At 44.9% G+C, this 20437-nt stretch overlaps 1 long non-coding RNA gene across 1 annotated transcript; it reads right to left on the reverse strand.

Annotated features, from left to right (window-relative positions):
* On the reverse strand, window positions 1-14065 carry LOC149126010 (uncharacterized). The gene is made up of 3 exons (XR_016235158.1): window positions 14051-14065; window positions 12762-13137; window positions 1-238 (listed from the first exon to the last, which is right to left on the reverse strand). It is a non-coding gene; the product is annotated as an uncharacterized LOC149126010 (long non-coding RNA).
* Window positions 14066-20437: the final 6372 nt, after the last annotated feature.

Genomic DNA, 20437 nt, shown 5'->3' on the forward strand with positions numbered 1-20437 from the left:
TAGTGTTATCCTAGATTTAGAGATTAATACATGGGAATTTATGCCAGGGTTTTGCAGTCCGGGTGACTGAGCCAACAGTGTCAGCACAGTCCAGGCATGTTGGAAATCAGAGGTCCTGGGCCAAGACCAGAGCCAGAGATCAGTAGCCTCCAAGTCCCAGGTGATTCTGATGCATGCTCACTGGTGTAGTACCTTCGATGCACCACAGCAATAGGAACTCGGCTCAATGTTCCCCCACCTTTGGTAAGATCAGAACAACAAAGTTATTTTGTTTCTGCAATATTTTTCCTGTTCAGTATAAAACCAACCTAAAAAGAACTTCTGAACTTAAGAACAACGGACTTCTAAAGAAAAAAGGAAAAAAGCTGATTCTAGGAAAACTCAAGACATAGACCTAATGGTTATCAAGCTGATGATATGAAAAATATCGGGCCGGCGCCCATGGCTCACTTGGTTATTCCTCTGCCTGTGGCGCCCGCATCTCATATGGGCACTGGTTTCTAGTCCCAGTTGCTCCTCTTCCAGTCCAGCTCTCTGCTGTGGCCCGGGAGTGCAGTGGAGGATGGCCCAAGTGCTTGGGCCCTGCACCTGCATGGGAGACCAGGAAGAAGCACCTGACTCCTGGCTTTGGATCGGTGCAGCTCTGGCCATAGCAGCCATTTGGGGAGTGAACCAGCGGAAGGAAGACCCTTCTCTCTGTCTCCCTCTCACTGTCTATAACTCTATCTGTCAAATAAAAAAAAAAAAAGCCTCACAGGGAAGTTGATGATATCAAATGAATTTTGTCCACATGAAAGCATATGAAAACTAATATGGTTGATATTATCAGTAAATGGTTGGATTTCAGTAGAGGCAATTTTCACTTGCGTAAGTAACATTTTTAACTCTGTTCCAGCTCAGCGACAACACCAGCAGTGGAAAGAGTAATGAGATTTTTTGTCACTTAGCCTTGGGTCAGTTATGTTATGGATCCAGGGCTGGAAATGAAATGGCTCAAGGAGTAAATACGATACATCTCTTGCAAATTTCACATATTTAAAGTTGTCCTGCAAGTGAAGGCTGCTTCCTCACGCTTGATGCCAGCAATTCCCACTGGACTTCGGATCTTTATGAAGGTTTTCCTCCGTCAGTGTAACCAGCATTTACTGTGCGCCACTACGTGGGCAGCAGGGTAGACTACTCACTTTCCTTCCCCAAGTTAGAGCAGTAAGCTTCAGCCACATCCATGTGAAGGCTAAGTTACATCACAAAGAAAAGGACACAACCGTCAAAAAAATCAATTCACCTCCCCCATCCCCAAAAAAGCCATCTTGAACTCAAGTCAAAATCAAGGCTTCTGAAAGTGAGATTTTTTTTGTGTGTGTAAAGGAGAGACCATGTGAAATGCTGTAATATCACTCAAAAGATGCTTTTCTTTTTGGACATGGACACTTATATTTCTAAAATTACCCATTCCCTGTATGTACGTTTAGTATTGAGCTAATTATTCCTCACGGAGCATTATTTTTGGCTGCATAGCTTCCCCCTCATGGCTGTCCTGAAATGGCAAATACTCAAATTGCCTTTGAGAGCACTGGATGGGGTTTCAGACAACAGAGCATACAGGGCTCCTCTGGCCCCCAGATGTCCACCCTATGACTTACGCTTCCCTTCACTGTATTCTAGAAATAAATCATGAAACAGAGTCCCACGTCATCTCAACTTCTCAATCTTTGTAATGCAATCAGCGTTCTCTCCCACTAGATGTCTAGAGAAATTGGAGTAATACATCTTTCTTGCTCTGGTGAGGATTCTTTTATGTTAATGTTATCTTTAACAATGAAACTTCAGGGCAAAAATCCGTTCAGTGATACCTAAGGGAAATAAATGGTAAGCAACAAGCCATAACCAGAAATGCAGACAGAAAGTAAGGCTGCTTCTTAAGTGAACTCAGAGCTGGGTTTTAATCTCTTAATGCGTCAGTCCATACACACACACACACACACACACACATACACGCACACACATATTTCTCATGTATATGAGTGAAGTTCAAAAATTTAGTGGAAAAGAGAATTAATAGTCTTATCTCAGTACAAAACAATTTTGAAATGAACACAGTTTTTTCATAGTATGAATTTTTCATGAGCTTTTCGGAGATCCTGTGTTTGTATACTTACTCAGATGTATAGAGATGACTGTGAATATAAAAAATATTTATGTACATTGCTGTTCACCCAGGTGCAGGCACATTTTCCCACAGCAGGCTAGCCAATGCCATTATGATTTCACTGTAGTCACAGCAAACCTTCATTTTATTTAATCAGTGAGAACACAAGAAGTTCTTAAGTTGTGTGTATGTGGGCGGAGGGCTCAGAAAACTTCAACAAGTAGAGCATCTATACATTCCATGCATTGTACCACACAATCCTCCCAACACTTCTCCAAGGATAATACCTCCACTTTACTGATGAGGTACAGAGCCATCAAAACTGGGGAGATCATGGAAGGAGAGTAAGGATTTACTGCAGCAACCTGTAGCACGGCAAGTCTGTGGAACTGGAACCATGGAGTCCAGGCACCTGCGAAGTTGACGGAAATACATAGAAGCTGACTTGTGCCCTTCCTTGGTCACTGCTTCAACTTCCACCCTCCCTACTGTCAGGGCTGACTGCCCGAGACTGACTGCTCTCGGTGTGTTCCTCCCACGACTTTCTAGGTAAATCTTGTCTTGGAGTTTTTGCTTAACAGGTGCCTATGGAGTCTGGGGTTGTCTTCTCTGGACTACACCACCACCACTGTTATTCAAATATGAAGTTCTCATATGAGCTGGCCTTATGGCATAGTGGGTAAAGCCAATACCTGTGACACCTGTATCCCATATGGGTACTGTTTGAGTCCTGGCTGCTCCACTTCTGATCCAGCTCCCTGCTAGTGTGCATGGGGAAGCAGTGGAAGATGGCTCAAGTGCTTAGGCCCCTGCACTCACACGGGAGACCTGGTTGAAGCTCCTGGCTCCTGGCTTCAGCCTGGCCTAGGGCTGGCTGTTGTGCCATTTGGGGGAGTGAACCAATGAATAGAAGACCTCTTTCCTTCTGTTGCTCTAACTCCGCCTTTCAAATAATCTTCAAATTTTTTGTTTTTGTTTTTGAAAAGCAAAGTCTGATAAAGGCTTCTAAGGCCTCAGATGGTTTGGCATTATGGATACATAGGAATGAAACCGCTTTTGAGGTGAATGACTCAGTTAAGAAAAATACATTCAGAAGATGTGAGAAATACAGAAGTAATAAAATATCTTGATAAAATTTATATGGCCTTACAAACAATGTGTACAAAAGGAAACCTGGATTAAAATTCTGGCCAATATCGACATCATAAATGTTGGACAATGAAATAAAGATGTGTCCTTCTACCATGAAGAAGATACAGCTCCTGCTAAGTTTAAGACATTACTAGGTTTAAATAATGTGTGAATTCAAGTCTTAGATTAAGTGTCTGCATTACAGGAATAGACATAGATATTTAATTTTGCATTAGCAGGAAAACACATGTCCAAAGAAAAGTTCAAAGGAGAAATAAAGGTATGATAAGTAGTAATATATTAGATGGGAGAAATAACTCCTAGTATAAAAATCGGAATAATTGTTAATAATCTAGGGTAACAACCTAAAAAACATACAGATTTGAATTTTAAATAATCCTCCAAAGTTATCACCTACACCAAAGCTTTGAAGTATTTCCTCTACATTTTTTTCCACCAGCTTCATAATCTCAGGTCTTAAAGGTCTATTTTATTTATTTCAAAGACAGAGTTACAGAGAGGTAGAGTCAGATTTTCCATTTGCTGGCTCACTCCTCAAATGGCCATGATGGCTGGAGCTGAGCTCCTGTGAGTCTCCCATGTGAGTACAGCACTCAAGGACTTGGCAATCCTCCACTGCTTTCCCAGGCACATTAGCAGGAAGCTGGACCAGAAGAACAGCTGGGACTGGAACAGGTACCCATATGGGATGCCGGCACCGCAGGTAGAGGCTTTAACTCAGTGAAACACAGTGCTGGCCCCTCAAATGTTCTTTTAAATCTTTGTCAAATTCTTCTTCAGTATTTAAGTTTTTAAAATTCATTTATTTGAGAGGTACAGTTCAAGAGAGATGAAGAGACAGACAGAAAGATCTCCCATGTGGGAGACGCTCAAGAAGCTCCCGGCTCCTGGCTTCAGACTGGCCCAGCTCTGGATGTTGTGGTCATTTGGGGAATAAATCAGTGGATGGAAGACCTCTGTTTCTCCCCCTCTATCTGTAACTATCTTCTGATAAATTTTTTTAAAAAGAATGATGTAGTATGGTTTTAATGGTCTGTTACTATTTTAATATTTACTCTATTAGTGAAATTGACATTTTTTCCACTTGATTACTATTTACAGCCCTCACCCATGTTCCTGTTGAACTATGGTCTTTTAACCATATTTAATTTTTTTTATTTGCTGAACTCTTTACTTACTGGAGCACTAAACCTTTGGTTACAAGGGAAATTAAAAATGTTGTCTCAAAATAGAAACAGGAAAAAAACCATGTAAAACTTCATTGCTTAAAAGAAATACAAAGTTTGGCCGGCGCCGCGGCTCAATAGGCTAATCCTCCCCCTGCGGCGCCAGCACACTGGGTCCTAGTCCTGGTCAGGGCGCCGGATTCTGCCTGGTTGCTCCTCTTCCAGGCCAGCTCTCTGCTGTGGCCCGGGAGTGCAGTGGAGGATGGCCCAAGTGCTTGGGCCCTGCACCCCATGGGAGACCAGGAGAAGCACCTGGCTCCTGCCTTCAGATCAGCACGGTGCGCCGGCCACAGCGTGCCTGCTCCAGTGGCCACTAGGGGGTGAACCAACGGAAAAGGAAGACTACCTTTCTCTAACTCTGCCTGTCCAAAAAACAAAAACAAAAACAAAAAAACAAAACAACAACAACAAAAAAAGTTTATATGTCCTTTTCTGTCCTTTTGTTTTCAAAGACAGTCACAATGTTTGCTTATGACAAAATAAAACTAAGAGGCAAAAAGGGTATACTCTGGCAAAAATAAAAAAAAACAGAACAAGAAGCTGAACTATCACCAATATATGCACCTAAGAATAAGCCTTTCAAATCATAATTTTGAGTGAACTTTAGGCAGAGGTAATAAATCAAGACTTGTAGCTGGACACTTTATCAAACTTCCCAGCAATACACACCTTACAAAGACAAAAAACAAGAATATTAAGGACCTGAAAAAGCAATTATGTGCTCAAAGTTTTAGGTATTTATTGAGATCCATACTCAAAGGACATTCATTCCTTTCAAGGCCTCACAAACATTTACAAACTAAGGCTATAGAAGACCATAAGCAAACCCTTGATAACATTCAGAGGATCAAGAATATATAGACAATACCCACAAAATATAGTGAGAAATTGAACAAGCATGGCCGATACAATTCTAGATGTATGAAAACTTAGTAACTCGGCATTAAATAACATGAGTGAAAAAAGGAAATTTTAAGAAATGAGAAACTCTTAGGACTCAGAAGCAGCAAAACCCTCATGGGGGATGTAGCTAAGTAATATTCAAAAGGAATTTTTTGGGCCTTTAAAATGTCTTACAGGAAGAAAGTCAAGTTATTTAAAAAGCTAAGCATTCAATTTCAGAATCTGGAGAAGAAGCAAATAACAAACCCTCCACAAGTAAGTAGAAAGAAAATAATCTAGAGAGAAGCCAACTGAGTAGAAACAGACACACACACACCAGACCACAGTGTGACAGAACATGGGTGACCAGAGGTGCCCAGTGTGCTTCTCTCCAAGAAGAGAGACACACACAAAGCAGAAATGAAGCCTACCCCACCGCAATGTTCCACCGCAGAAATGCTATGGAACACAGACACCCAGGATGGCCTCAAAAAAACAGGGAGCCAAGGTAACAGCACTTCACCTCCATCCTCCACCCCAAACCAAGAACTCTGCCCAGCGGGGAGCAGGTGATCAGGAGCCCCCTACTGGTCACCATCAATGCCATGGTCAACCCACAGGCATCCCTGATGTTGATCACAACTGAACAAAAGATACAGAGGTTACATATTCTATGCACTCGAAACCAAAGCCCATGCAGTTTATTTAGTCAACACCAGGAGGAATTTTTTTTTTTTTTTTAACAAAAGCCACTCTATACAACTGGTAATAGCATGATTTTCCAGTTGTGTAAGTATTAAGATAGGGGCACAAGAAATATGAAAAGGCAAAGTAACAAAACACTTCTAAAGGGACATAATCTCTCCAGCAGAAGTCATAATAGAAAATTGACAAACTGAAAAACATTAAAATTAATGATTTATAAGACAAAATGACAGGGCTGGCGCTATGGCGCAGTGCAATAATGCCCTGGCCTGAAGCGCCGGCATCCCATTGGTTTGAGACGTGGCTGCTCCACTTCCTATCCAGCTCTCTGCAATGGCCTGGGAAAGCAGAAGAAGGCCTAAGTCCTTGGTCCCCTATACCCACGTGGGAGAACTGGAAGAAGCTCCTGACTCCTGGCTTTGGATTGGTGCAGCTACGGCCATTGAGGCCAATTGGGGAGTGAACCACCAAATGGAAGACCACTCTCTCTTTCTCTCTCTGTGTAACTCTGACTTTCAAATAAATAAATCAATCTTTTTTTTTTTTTTTTAAAAAAAAGACTAAATGAAATACAAGAAAATACAAAGAATCAGATAAAATCTGGAAAAGATTATCTGGAGGAGAAATTTAGCAAAGAGAAATAAAAAGAACCAAACAACACATTTAGAGCTAATCTCAGTAAATATATAGTTCAAGAACCTCAACAATAGATTAAATGAAAGAAAAATATTTCCGAGCTAGAAGAAAGTTATCTTCTAAGTAAAAGATAGAAGAAAAGAAAAATAATACAGAATGAAGAACGCCTGTAAGACTTATGAGAAATTACCAAGTGAGCAAATGTTTGCATTATGGGTTTCCCAGAAAAGAGAGAGAAAAATCTTATAGGTCAGAAGAGGCTATTATACCCAAAACACAGATAAGGGAAAAAACCTAAAAGCTTTCAACCAAGCAAATCATGATGGCATTTCGAAAGTACGTAGAAAATGCTGATTATAAAAACCATCCATGGGTTTCAAACATTTGACAACAAACACATGTATTCTTTAATTCCATTTTCAATGCACTTTTTGAAGCCCCTGTCTTGTACACTAAGCAAAGCTATGCTACAGAAATGAAGGAGAAATAAACACTTTCCAAGGCAAGAAAAAACTTAGGTCATTCATCACCACATCTCCCTAGAAGAAATGCTTGAAGGAGTCAGATATCTAGAATTCAAGGGACAACTACTCCCCTAAGAACACACAGAAGGGGGGCTGGCACTTCGGCGTAGTGGGTAAGGTCGCTGCCTGCAGTGCGGGCACCCTGTATGTGCGCCAGTTTGACTCCAGGCTGCTCCATTTCCCATTCAGCTCTCTGCTACGGCCTGGGAAAGCAGTGGAAGATGGCCCAAATCCTTGGGCCCCTGCACCTGCGTGGGAGACCAGGAGGAAGCTCTTGAGTTCAGATCGATAGAGCTCCAGCCGCTGCAGCCATCTGGGGAGTGAACCAGCAAATGGAAGACCCCTCTCTGCCTCTGCCCTCTGACTAACAATAGGAATACATGAAAGCGAAGAGACTTACAGCTTATCAATACATAAAACCACCAAAGACAGAGGAAGAAAGGAACAAAGACATAAAAGCAGAAAATTTAATAAAATGAGTAAATCCTTATCAAAAACCTTGAATGTAAATGGATTAGCTTCTCCAATTAAAAGATTTAGACTTGGGGCCAGTACTGTGGTGTACTATGTAAACCATCTGCCTGTGGCACTTGCACTCCATATGGGTGCTGGTTCGAGTCCTGGCTGCTTCACTCCCTGCTTATGGTCTGGGAAAGCTGCAGAAGATGGCCTAACTGCTTGAGTCCCTGCACCCAGATGGGAGACCCAGAAGAAGCTCCTGGCTTCAGATCTGCCCAGCTTCTGCTGTTGCAGCCATTTGGAGAGTGAATTAGGGAGTGAAAACTTGGGTGAAGACCTCTGTCTCTCACTCTCTCTGTGACTATGCCTCTCACGTAAATAAATATGTAAAAAAATGATGTGGACATTAAACAATGTATAAAAACCTGACTCAAAGGTAACTGCCCACAAAGGTACTCCACTGGTAAAGATACACACAAAGTGAAGGAAGAGAAAAAGATTCCATACAAATAGAATTCCAAAGTCAGCAGGAGTAGCTATACTCAGATAAAGGAGGATTTATTTTCTTAATTTTTAACAGACTCAAAATGATTTGTAGATACACTTCGAAGAACATAATTGTATTCATGTCCTCTCTCCTCCCAGCTTCCCTCCCTTTCCCTCTCTAAATCCAAAAACGGTAAAATAAATAAATAAAAAAGGTCACTATGATGAGAATGACTTCAGGAAGAAGAAATGATTGTAAATGTATGTACACCCAGCATTGATAATTCAAATACAGGGAGCAAGTATTAGATCTAAAGGGAGAGACAGACTCCAATACAAAATGGTTGAAAACTTCACTCCAGTTTCATCAATGGGAGGATCCTCTTGACCAAAGGCAGGAAGCCCTAATAAAGAAACGTGGGAGTTGAACTGTCCAGTAGGGGCCGGCGCTGTGGCTCACTTGGTTAATCCTCTGCCTGCAGTGCTGGCATCCCATATAGGCGCCGGGTTCTAGTCCTGGTTGCTCCTCTTCCAGTTCAGCTGTGGCCTGGGAAGGCAGTGGAGGATGGCCCAAGTGCTTGGGCCCCTGCACCCACATGGGAGACCAGGATGAGGCACTTGGCTCCTGACTTCAGATCGGCATAGCGCCGGCCGTTGCGGCCATTTGGGGAGTGAACCAACGGAGGGAAGACCTTTCTCTCTCTTTCTCATGGTCTGTAACTCTCCCTGTCAAATAAATAAAAATCTTTAAAAAAACTGTCTAGTAGATGAAGTGCACCTAATATAGACATTTTCTTAAATATTTATTTATTTGAAAGGCAGAGTTACAGAGAGGCAGAGGTAGAGAGAGAGGTCTTCCATCTGCTTGTTCACTCCCCAGGTGGCTGCAATGGCCAGAGCTGAGCCAATCTGAAGCTAGGAGCTTCCTCCAGGTCTCCCACGCTGGTGCAGTGGCCCAAGGACTTGGGTCATCTTCCACTGCCTTCCTAGGCCACAGCAGAAAGCTGGATCAGAAGTAGAGCAGCCGGGACTCAAATCGGTGCCTACATGGGATGTGGGCCCTGCAGGCAGCGGCTTTACCCACTACGCCACAGTACCGTCCCCATAATACGCATTTACAGAGCAACTCCAAACATCCAACAGCTGCAACATTCATATTCCTCTCATTTGTATGTGGAACACTCTCCAGGACAGATCCTGTCTTACACCACAAATCTCAACAAATTAAAAAAAAGCCTAAATTATATCATGTATTATCTCTGACACACTACAATAAACCTTGAAATTATCAAGAACCACCTTAGAAATTATGACCCTGAACGAGCAATGTGTCAATGATGAAATCCAAAAGGAAATTTAAAGCATCTCTTCTAACATGAAAATGGAAATATAATGTGTACCAAAATCTGTGGGATGCTGAACAGTATTAAGATGGAATTGTGTAGCACCATCTACATAAGTAGAATGCTGTCAAATCAAAGACTGAAAAATGCAATTAAATCTAGAAAAGAAAAAAAAATCAAACCACAAATTAGTACAAGAAGAGCAGCGCATAGAGAAATGAACGACAAAGTAAAATAAAACAGCCAACAAACCAACCAATCGACCAAGCACAACAGCAAAAAAAAAAAAAAAAAAAAAAAAAAAAAAAAAAAAAAATCCCAGCTGGGCAGACAAAGTCTTTGCTCAGACGGAGCTGAAGTTTGCTTCCCAGGCTGAGGGAAGGGGGTGTTTCCTGAGAACATGATCAGCGTGAGGCGCTCAACTGTAAAGGTGAGTCTGAGTGGCTGAGCAGAAACAGGGAGGGCTCTGGGTCTTAGAACTTGTCACTCATCTAAGCACCCTAGCGCGTTCCCGCTGTACCCAACAGGCACTGGAAGAAGGTGGAGGATGGACCATAGAGTAAAGGGTCTTGACCAGAGGGGTGAACGGGCAGCCGCTTAGCTTCTGTGCACAGAAATTGCTGTGGCTGGGTAGTACATGCTATTCATGTGCTGGGCAAAACTGTACAGGTTTCTTATACTCATAATTGCTTTATTAGTCCAAAAAGTGAAACCTACGTTACAGATTGACTGTAGGCATTAATTTATTGTAAAATATACATGCTGTCCATGGAGAAAAGCTTTATGTAAATCAATGGCATAGCAGATGATCTGAATGCTATCATCTGATCTGAATGATCAGAGATATTCCATGTTCTAGGATGAGATGACTTGATAGTGATTCTTCCTAAATGTACTCTAAAATGTATACAGAATATTGCAATCTCACAAATAATAAACTAATCTCATGGCAAACACAAGAAATCAACCCTTATCAAGTTATTACAGAATTATTAACTGTAAGCACAGCATTGCCCAGCAGCTAAAAATTTTTCCATAGCAAGTCAGTCTTGCAAAAAATTCAGATAACTTTCCCTAGCAGATACTAAGACCCACTACAAAGTCCTAGTGATGAATCTGTGATATTGGTGCAAGAAAACCCAACCTGAGTAGATCAATGAAACAGAACAGAGTCCAACAACAGATTTACATACCCATCGGAAATTAATATAGTAAGAGGTTGGTACCTTAAGTCAATGGAGAGGGGAAGGGTTGTGAAGCAGATACGATTGGAAAAATAGGCTCATTACCTCGAGAAAACCAGGATTGATCTTGTGGGAACCTTTCAAGATCATAAAGGTGGACTCTAGATGAATTCAAGACCTAAGTGTGAAAGTTAGAACTACACAGTTAATCAGAACACAATGTAAGAGACTACGTTGGTGACTTCCGGTAGGGAAGGATTTCTTAAAAACTCCTAAGAAAAAGAAGTTGATTTCAATTACATCTGGGCAATGTTATTACAACCATTAGAATGTCAGTCGATAGAAAATATAACTTCTAGGCCGGCGCCGCAGCTCACTAGGCTAATCCTCCGCCTTGCGGCGCCGGCACACCGGGTTCTAGTCCCGGTCGGGGCGCCGGATTCTGTCCCGGTTGCCCCTCTTCCAGGCCAGCTCTCTGCTGTGGCCAGGGAGTGCAGTGGAGGACGGCCCAGGTGCTTGGGCCCTGCACCCCATGGGATACCAGGAGAAACACCTGGCTCCTGCCTTCAGATCAGCGCAGTGTGCCAGCCGCAGTGTGCTGGCTGTGGCGGCCATTGGAGGGTGAACCAACAGCAAAGGAAGACCTTTCTCTCTGTCTCTCTCTCTCACTGTCCACTCTGCCTGTCAAAAAAAAAAAAAGAAAAAAAAAAGAAAAAAAAAAGAAAGAAAATATAACTTCTAATGCCAACAACAGACTAATATGTAGAACACATACCTACTATAATAACAAGAAAAAACACCAGTGTCCAGACAAAGTTCACTGCACATGCTCTGTATTTTCCAAGAACACACACAAATGAGCATACATGATCACCTCTGAGGAGCAATGGACATGCAGGTCGAGTCTGGGGATTTCAAACACGTACACACGAAAACTCAATTAATAAATGAGAAAGGTTCTGTGTGGATAAATGAGCCAAGTCCCATCAGTGGAGGAGTGTCCTAAGCCTTCTCCAAAGGAGACCCAAACCATACAAGGACAAAGACAAAGACGAAGCCATCTGTCTTTGGTAAGCTTCCATCCTACCCTTCTCCCTCTTCCTGGCTTGATCTATGCATACACCCTCCGTTGAGATAATTAGGCAACCTCAGAGGCTATCATGATTGCCTGAAATAATGTATACAGGCCATCTGGTGTAGAATACAGACTTAAATGCCAGTTCCTCTTCCTACATTTTAATGTTTTTTATTCTGCCTGCTTTCCGCCAACAGTTCTTAATTTGAGACATTTAAAGATCCTCCGCCACTGGGCTCCTCTTCCTTTTGTCTGTGTCTCTTTGGAGGTGTATCCGCTTCTGGAGATGAAGGTCTTGAACGTGGCCTAGCTGCCCCTGCAAGCTTCCTCCCTACTGGGATTCTATCAGCAGCGCACGTTGCTAAAGCCCTTTCTCTCCCATCTGCAGGTGCAGCAGTTTCTTATCCGTAAGGGAAAGGATATGGACACCTGCTGGATTTCATTAAATTTGGCTGCAACATTTGCCCTCAGCCTGTCAATTGTGCTATCTATCTCAAGAGACCCACATTCCAAAATTTGATACATGTGTTGTGTAGATCGCTTGGGCATACCTAGGTGGAAAAAAAAAAGTATAGACAGACAGGTTTAACCTGAAGTCTGAGAGCCCCCAGCAAAACTAGCAACCGTTCCCTAAAGGGAAACCACGGGGAGCTGGGGTGTGCATTTAGTGTGTGCTTCTCCCCAGGAGGCCTGACCCTGGCCACAGCCCTATTCCTGGTTTTCCAACCTCTGACCTGAGGATCCCTCCCACAGGATCCTGGAGGGTGGCGTTGTGGCTCTGTGTCTGCCTGCCGCTGCCGCCTGACCCCCCCTCTGGAGCCAACACTTCGACCTTGCGGCCCCGAGAAAAGCTCAACTTGGGGCAGGCCCTGGTTTTTCAACAGAAGACGCAAATTCGCACCCAGTACCGTGGTGAAGAAGCCCAAAGCTGGTCACTTACGGGTCGTGGCCGCCATGACTCAGGAGCTGAGGTGACCGGGACCAGGTGGCCGGGGCAGGCGAGACGGGGTACAGTCCAGCAGAGACGGAGGGCTGGGACTTGAGCTCTGTGTAGGGTTCCAGGGCATGGTCCCCTCGAAGCTCTCCAGCAGGGCCTCGCGGGGGTTCAGAGGAAGCCCCGGGGAAGATGACGCCCAGCCCGCCGAGCCTCTCACTTCGTCTCTGGCCGGGGCTCGAACCATTCGCCGGTGGTGGGGATCGTTGAAACCGCCTGATGCCCGCTCTGTTTCTTGCCCTTAGATGTTTTATTTAATCCATCTGAGTGTCTTGGTAGCGCTCCCCAGGTGAGTCCAATGTGACCCCATCACGGAGAACGCCTATTGTAAAATAAATAAATAAATAATTAAGCTCAGGTGGGGAAAGTTGTCCTCCACTGAGACAGTTTTCTATGGAATTGGCTGCTTAAATAGCATGAGAGCGAAGACAACACACTTAACTGTCACAAGGCCATCAACAGGAGTCATGTATAAGGTTTTTGGTGGGTCCATATGCTGAGCTGGGCTAAAAAACTCTGGATTCTTGTAAACTTCGGCAATTAGCAAAGGCATGAAGGGCTGATTCTAAGAGCACCCGTCTCTGGGCACTTGGTAATTATCTGCGGTCTGCAGGGAAGCGAATGAAGTTGGGGGGAGAAGGGAAAAAGGACTGAGAGAAGGGGGCGAGAGAGATGAGGGATCAGCCGCAGAGCCCCAGCCTGTCCTGGGACGGGGCCACTGGCGTCCCCTCAGCAGAGTCCACTTTCTGTCTTCCTGCAAAGAGAACTTCCTGTGCAGTTCATGCCTCCCTGTCTGCCGGTTCGGCTCTCCCAAGGGCGGTGTGCAGGCCAGCTGTCCATGACACTGGGCAGTGTCAGCTTGTCCGCTCTTGGGTCTCTTGCCTCCTTCCAGAACAAAGATCAGGGCTTGATGTTAAAATCAGGGCTTCAGCACCTGGGAGAGGACTCCGCCGCTGGAACCCTATCAGCAGCTTCTAGATGAATGGCCACTCTCGCTCCCAAACTTTAGACCCCAGCACTAACATGTCAAATGAGACAAGAAGCATTATGTGGCCCCAAACGTAACAGCTTCCTTTGAAAATTTTCCTTCGCAGATGCATTTTCCCAGGTAGGTTTGGAGGTTTCTCTCCTTAACCTGACCATTGGCCATGGTCGCTCCATGCTAAGCTCTTGTGTTGGGGGCAGTGGGATGCAGGGGAGTATCTTTTTTAAGGTGCAAGTGAAGTTGTGCTCACCTTGTACCTGACGGTGAGGGCTCACCGCTCTCTGGAGCCACGGTTAGCACTCACGTCCCCTTGAGGCTGGAGCTCTGGATGAAAAGGGCATTACTTGGGGGCAGAATCTGCAGGATGGTACAGCAGCTTTTGATTCACAGAATGCTACAATTTTCTTGAATTAGGAAAGACACAAGTTCAAGTTTATGTGTGTCATTTTAACTCACGTGCTTTCTGGGGGGACATAGCCAATGATGGACACGCAAACAGAAGTGCTACTCTGCACCCACACGCTTTCCCACAGCTTGGCTGTGGAATGTCAAGCAAGCCTCTCGACAAAGAAGTGCTACCACAGTGCCGGAGTCAGCAGGGAATCTCCGTGTTGGCCTAGTTCTGACTGACACCCGAAGACTTCACTTTAGAAGTCCAGTCCGGCCGGCGCTGCGGCTCACTAGGCTAATCCTCCACCTGCGGCGCCGGCACCCCGTCTAGTCCCGGTTGGGGTGCCGGTTCTGTCGCGGTTGCCCCTCTTCCAGGCCAGCTCTCTGCTGTGGCCCGGGAGTGCAGTGGAGGATGGCCCAGGTGCTTGGGCCCTGCACCCCCATGGGAGACCAGGAGAAGCACTTGGCTCTTGGCTTCGGATCGGCGCAGAGCGCTGGCCATAGCAGCCACTTGGGGAGTGAGCCAACAGAAGGAAGACCTTTCTCTCTCTCTCTCTCTCTCTCACTGTCTAACTCTGCCTGTCAAAAAGAAAGAAGAAGATGTCCAGTCCCCAAAGATAGGAGCTGGATGTGTTTATTGCCCCAGGACAGTTCTGGGATCTTTTAGGAATTGTTTCCCTCATTGTAAGAGGATCCCAACCAAGATTAACCACCCAAACCTGCTGGAGGTCGACAGTGCTGGCACGGCCAGGACGGTGGGTACACCACTTCCTCTGAGCCTTCCGGAAGCCTTTCTGAAATATGTGGTCCAGTTCCCATCACCCTGGAGAAACAGGGACTATTTCCACCTCAGGGCACCCTGGTGTCCTGGCGGGATCCAGGAAGGGGCTCCTGGACCAGCACAGCTGCCTGACCTTGAGGTTCCAGCTGTCTAGATCTTCTGGTCACACTGCAAAGTGACGGCACAGGAGCGTGCATGTAAACCAGCTCCTCTGGTACGGGTGGCTGCCACCAGGAATTAAACTAGCAGATGGAAATTTGTTGTGTTGGTTATATAACTTCAGCTAAAATTACACCAGACCCATTTGATGAATACATGGATGTGAGTAGGAACAATGCCTTGGTGTGTATTTGCCTCACATCTCAATGAAATTCCACTTTTATATGCTAATTGTCAGTCTCCTCGTGCTGTGATTTTTCATGAGTTCAAGCAGTCTTACAACTAGTGATTTTTTTTTTTAACTTTTATTTAATGAATATACGTTTCCAAAGTACGAATAATGGATTACTATGGCTTCCCCCCCATACCGTCCCTCCCACCCACAACCCTCCCCTTTCCCACTCCCTCTCCCCTTCCATTCACATCAAGATTCATTTTCGATTATCTTAATATACAGAAGATCAGCTTAGTATACATTAAGTAAGGATTTCAACAGTTTGCTCCCACACAGAAACATAAAGTGAAAAATAATAGATGATTTTTTTTAATGATGATGAAATCAGATCAGACCTATTGTCATGTTTAATCCCAGTGAGAGTCAAGTTGGGAGTTGATAGTTTCTTTTTTTTTTTTTTTTTTTTTTTTACAGAGGATCAGTTTAGTATGCATTAAGTAAAGATTTCAACAGTTTGCACCCCCATAGAAACACAAAGTGAAATATATTATTTGAGTACTCGTTATAGCATTAAATCTCAATGCACAGCACATTAAGGACAGAGATCCTACATGAGGAGTAAGTGCACAGTGACTCCTGTTGTTGACTTTACCAATTGACACCCCTGTCTATGGCATCAGTAATCTCCCTATGCTCCAGTCATGAGTTTCCAAGGCTATGGAAGCCCCTTGAGTTCTCCGACTCTTATCTTGTTTAGACAAGGTCATAGTCAAAGTGGAGGTTCTCTATTTTTTTTATATTTTAAAATTTTATTTATTTATTTGAGAGAGAATGAGAACTCCCATACACTCCTCAAAGGCCCGCAGTGACTGGGGCTAGGCCAGGCCAAAGCTGGGAGCTGGGAACTGAATCCAGGTCTCCCTCGTGGGTGGCAGGGACCAGGCACTTGAGTCATCACCACTGTCTCCCAGAGTCTGCGCCGACACAGAGCTGGATCTGGAGCCAGTGCAGGTGCTCTGATGTAGGCTTCCTGACAGGTGTGTTAATCCCTAGAGTCAACAGCTGCCCCCCCCCCCCACTTGTGTTCACTTTTGTATGATCTGTTACTGAAGAACACGGGGTGCCTTAGATCCAGACCATGGTGGTCAAGGAGCTGCTTGGCCTCAGATCCTGTTCTTGTCTTCTCTGTGCTGTGTTGCTGTTTTTCCAAGGAGGGCCTGGAATTGAAGGCTCCTTTGGAGGGCCTCTCTCTGAGCTTAGGGAGAAGCACTGGTTAGACAGTGGGCTGGAGAGAAGAGGAGAACCCGGGGCATTTCTCCTCCTCCCTCTGTGCCTTCGGCTGACTGTCTGGCAGCAGCTCAATTTATCCCGTTGCTACAGCTCCACTGTACAGGCCCTCCCGAGTCCAGCACTGTGGGAGGATCCAGTCCCCCGAGCTCGGGCAAGGCCACCTCCTCTTAGTCTCCATCCTACATGTGGTCTCGGCTTCCTCTGGTGGCAATGTCTGGGTTACTGCAACAAGCTGTCTGGCTCTGTTTTTCTATGCCCTGTGGTGGGTTCCATGCAGGAAGCACACCTGGCAGTGGTGTGCCATCCCACCTTCTCCTTTGGTAAAGGAGGAATTTGCAGTCCAGAGAGAGTAACGTGTGCTTCCCGAGTCTCTCTGGAAGTCAGGCTTCTAGCAGTTCAATCGCTGACGATGCAGTTAAGAATCCAGAAGGAAGATAGCTATAATGTGTTTAATGTGAGTAGCTATTTAAAAAAATCCTGTACTCACGCCTCTGCATCAGCCCCTCTAAGCCAGCTCTGCTTTGGCCACGACTGTGCGAGTGATTATTCAAGTCGCTGTCATGACCAGGTTCTCCTGGGAGGTGGTGCCTGAATCTGCCTGATGACAGCACTGCTCCCAGGCCTTATTTCTCTGAACACAGCTCTCATGGCCTAGAGTGATGGATGCCCAGTTTACTATCAACTAAGGACTCACCTATTATAAAGAATCTGGATCCATAATTCATAAAGGCGTAAATAGCCAGTGCAGAAGGATGAAGTGAATTAGGAGTATTTTTTTTTAATGTTTATTTTCACACACACACACAGAGCACAATCTTTCCATCCACCGTTCACTCCCCAAATGCCCAGAACATACAGGCCTGAGCGAGGCCAAAGCCAGCGGCCTGGAGCTCCATCCGGGTCTCCTGCAAGGGTAGCAGAGATACAACTACTTGAGCTGTTGCTGATGCTTCCCAGCATGCACATGGGAAGGCAGCTGGAACAGAAGCAGAGTAGCCAGGACCACGTGGGCACACCAATGTGTGATGCAGGGGTCTCAGGCTGCCACGTAACCTAACAACCACCCGTGGTGTGTCTGCTCTGGGGGACACCGGGACATTCTGAGCCCAGCTTAGCTTTAAGCATCTGATGGACCTTCAGCGCGAATGACAGCTTGATAACACCTCTGGCTACCTCCCTTCCCCCAACCTGGGATTTTATTCATCTCCTGTGAATTTTATTCTTCATATTCATTTAGAGATATTTACCTTTGCTAATGAGGCTGCCATTTATAAAAACAGCTGGGGAGTCCCTCCTATCCCACAGATTTCAAGCCATCTTTTAAGTCTTGAAAGAAATTTGGCGCCTTTATTTATAGAGACCTTAATCGATCATCAAGGTGCCTTTTCTTGCAAGGATCATTTGCCTTACTTGCCAGATATATCTCTGCAAGTCTTTGTCTATTTTCAAAATCAGATCTACCCATTAGGGGACAGGTGTTTAGCCTAGCAGTCCACACGCTCACATCCCACATTGGAGTACCTGAGTTCAACTTGTGGCTGCTATGCTGACCCAGGGAGGCGGCAGCAATGGCTCCAGTAATCAGTCCATGACACCCACATGGAAACCCTGGCTCCTAGATTAGATCCTGGCCCAACCTGGACCACTGTGGGCATTTGGGTGGTGAATCAGTGGATGGGGGTTCTGTTTGTCTCTCTGCCTTTCAGATAAAAAAAAAATCCACCTATAAATGAGAACTTCCACCACTGAGGAGATTTAAAAGTCTGTGTCACAGCTAAAGGTGATTTTAAGAAACGTGGTCAGGCCGGCACTGCGGCTCACTAGGCTAATCCTCTGCCTAGCGGTGCTGGCACACCGGGTTCTAGTCCCAGTCAGGGCACCGGATTCTGTCCTGGTTGCCCCTCTTCCAGGCCGCTCTCTGCTGTGGCCCGGGAGTGCAGTGGAGGATGGCCCAAGTGCTTGGGCCCTGCACCCCATGGGATACCAGGAGAAACACCTGGCTCCTGCCTTCAGATCAGCGCGGTGTGCTGGCCGCAGTGTGCTGGCTGTGGCAGCCATTGGAGGGTGAACCAATGGCAAAGGAAAGGAAGACCTTTCTCTCTGTCTCTCTCTCTCACTGTCCACTCTGCCTGTCAAAAAATAAAAAATAAAAAAAAAGAAAGAAACGTGGTCAAAGCCATTTTGAATGATGTTGGCATTGTGGCACCAGACTTCCCAGGATGTCTGTTTTGAAAAGGCATGGATTCGTCTGTATTCAGTTGTTCTAACTTGAGGCCAGGTGCTTTATAAAGAAGAGGGGGTTGATTTGTGTGTGGTTTTGGAAGCTGAAAGTCCAAGGCCAGGCAGCCTCATCTTTTTGGCTTCTGGTGAGGCACCTTGGCTATCACAATACGGTGGAGGAGCAGAAATGGAAAGAGCTCCCTGCAGAAGGGGGCACACGTGGCCTCCTTTTATAGCAGCTCTCTTGGGAGGACCATTGGGGGTTCCCTGAGAATTACATTAATCCCTCCTAAGGGGAGCACCTCCAATGACCCAATGACCTTCCACTAGGTCCCAACCCTTAAAGACTCCACCACCTCTCAGCATCTCCCCACTGGCGACCAAGCTTCCAGCACACAAATTCTAGGGCACAAACCACAGCACGGTAATACATCCTTTGTTTTGCAGGCATCAAAGCACCTCTTCCATGACTAGTCCAAATACATATTTTATCAAAATTGAATCAAGTATTTTGCATATTAAATTTTTGGATGGTTATAGCCCATATCTCATTTTTTTTGTTTTAATGGGGAAAATTGCAAAGCATTCCCATTCAATCTAAAAAAACAGAAAACAATTTCCCCTCGTAGCTCTTCCATACCTACAAAACACACTGAAGCTTTCAGGAACCAGCTAGTGTTTCAAATATCTTACAATATTTCACACTTAGAAAGTCACAGACTTGGCAGATGAGCAACAAGCGCGCGGCCAAGCTTATGCTTTCCCAAGTTTACTTGCCATGTGCTTTGCTGTTTATCCCTTTTCTTTTAATGATGGGCTTTTTCTCTCCTTGTAGACTTACATACTTTCTTCATGGAACCTTCTACCTGTCTACTACTACAGCAGAATTTTCCTCCTAGTGATGTAGTGGGGGGGGAGCAAGCAGCACAACACCTCTCATCAAAAAGTGTGGTAAGGCCCAGACGTGTGTGAGCAGCTCAGAGTGGAGCTTTGCACTTCGCAGTAAGGCTTTGCAAGCTGCCTGAATGTGCAAATGCAGATCACAGAAGGGATTTGGGATGTGGACAGTGAACTTGAAGTGTACACTTTCATAGTAGATATTTTGATGGCAAGGGTCCAACAAGTGAGGAAATGTGGGTAATGTGGCTGTAGTTCTCTGAAATTAATGATTCAAGGTTCTGTTTAGGCATCTTGAAAGCATTATCTTGAATTGCATTGGCCACGTAATTCGTATTATTGTTTTTGGTGACAGCCCTTATATATTTTGGCTGTGAGTGCTCCTTGTTGGGAGAAGGGAAACATTGCTATGGCGGTCACCTACACTCCCGAAGCTGACTTGGGAAGCTGTCTTTTGCTGTAGTGATGAATGAGGCAAGCGTTTCTCAGGATGGTATTTCCTAGAACAACATTCTGGGAATTATTAGGTGTGGCTAAAAAGTGTTTCCTTGTAAAATAAGTATGGAGAATTATGTCCTTTCTTTGGAGAGTCATAACTTACAAGAACATATTCAAGGCTCTGAGAAGTCTTGCAGATAAAAGAACACAAATACTTGTTTGTTAACTTTGATCTATTAACATTTCCTTTTTTTCCCCCTTTGAAACGCGTATTAATATCCTGCAGA

This window comes from Oryctolagus cuniculus, chromosome 6 (genome assembly GCF_051225735.1).
Source record: "Oryctolagus cuniculus isolate XC-2025 breed Fujian yellow rabbit chromosome 6, ASM5122573v1, whole genome shotgun sequence".
In the NCBI taxonomy this organism is placed as follows: Eukaryota; Metazoa; Chordata; class Mammalia; order Lagomorpha; family Leporidae; genus Oryctolagus; species Oryctolagus cuniculus.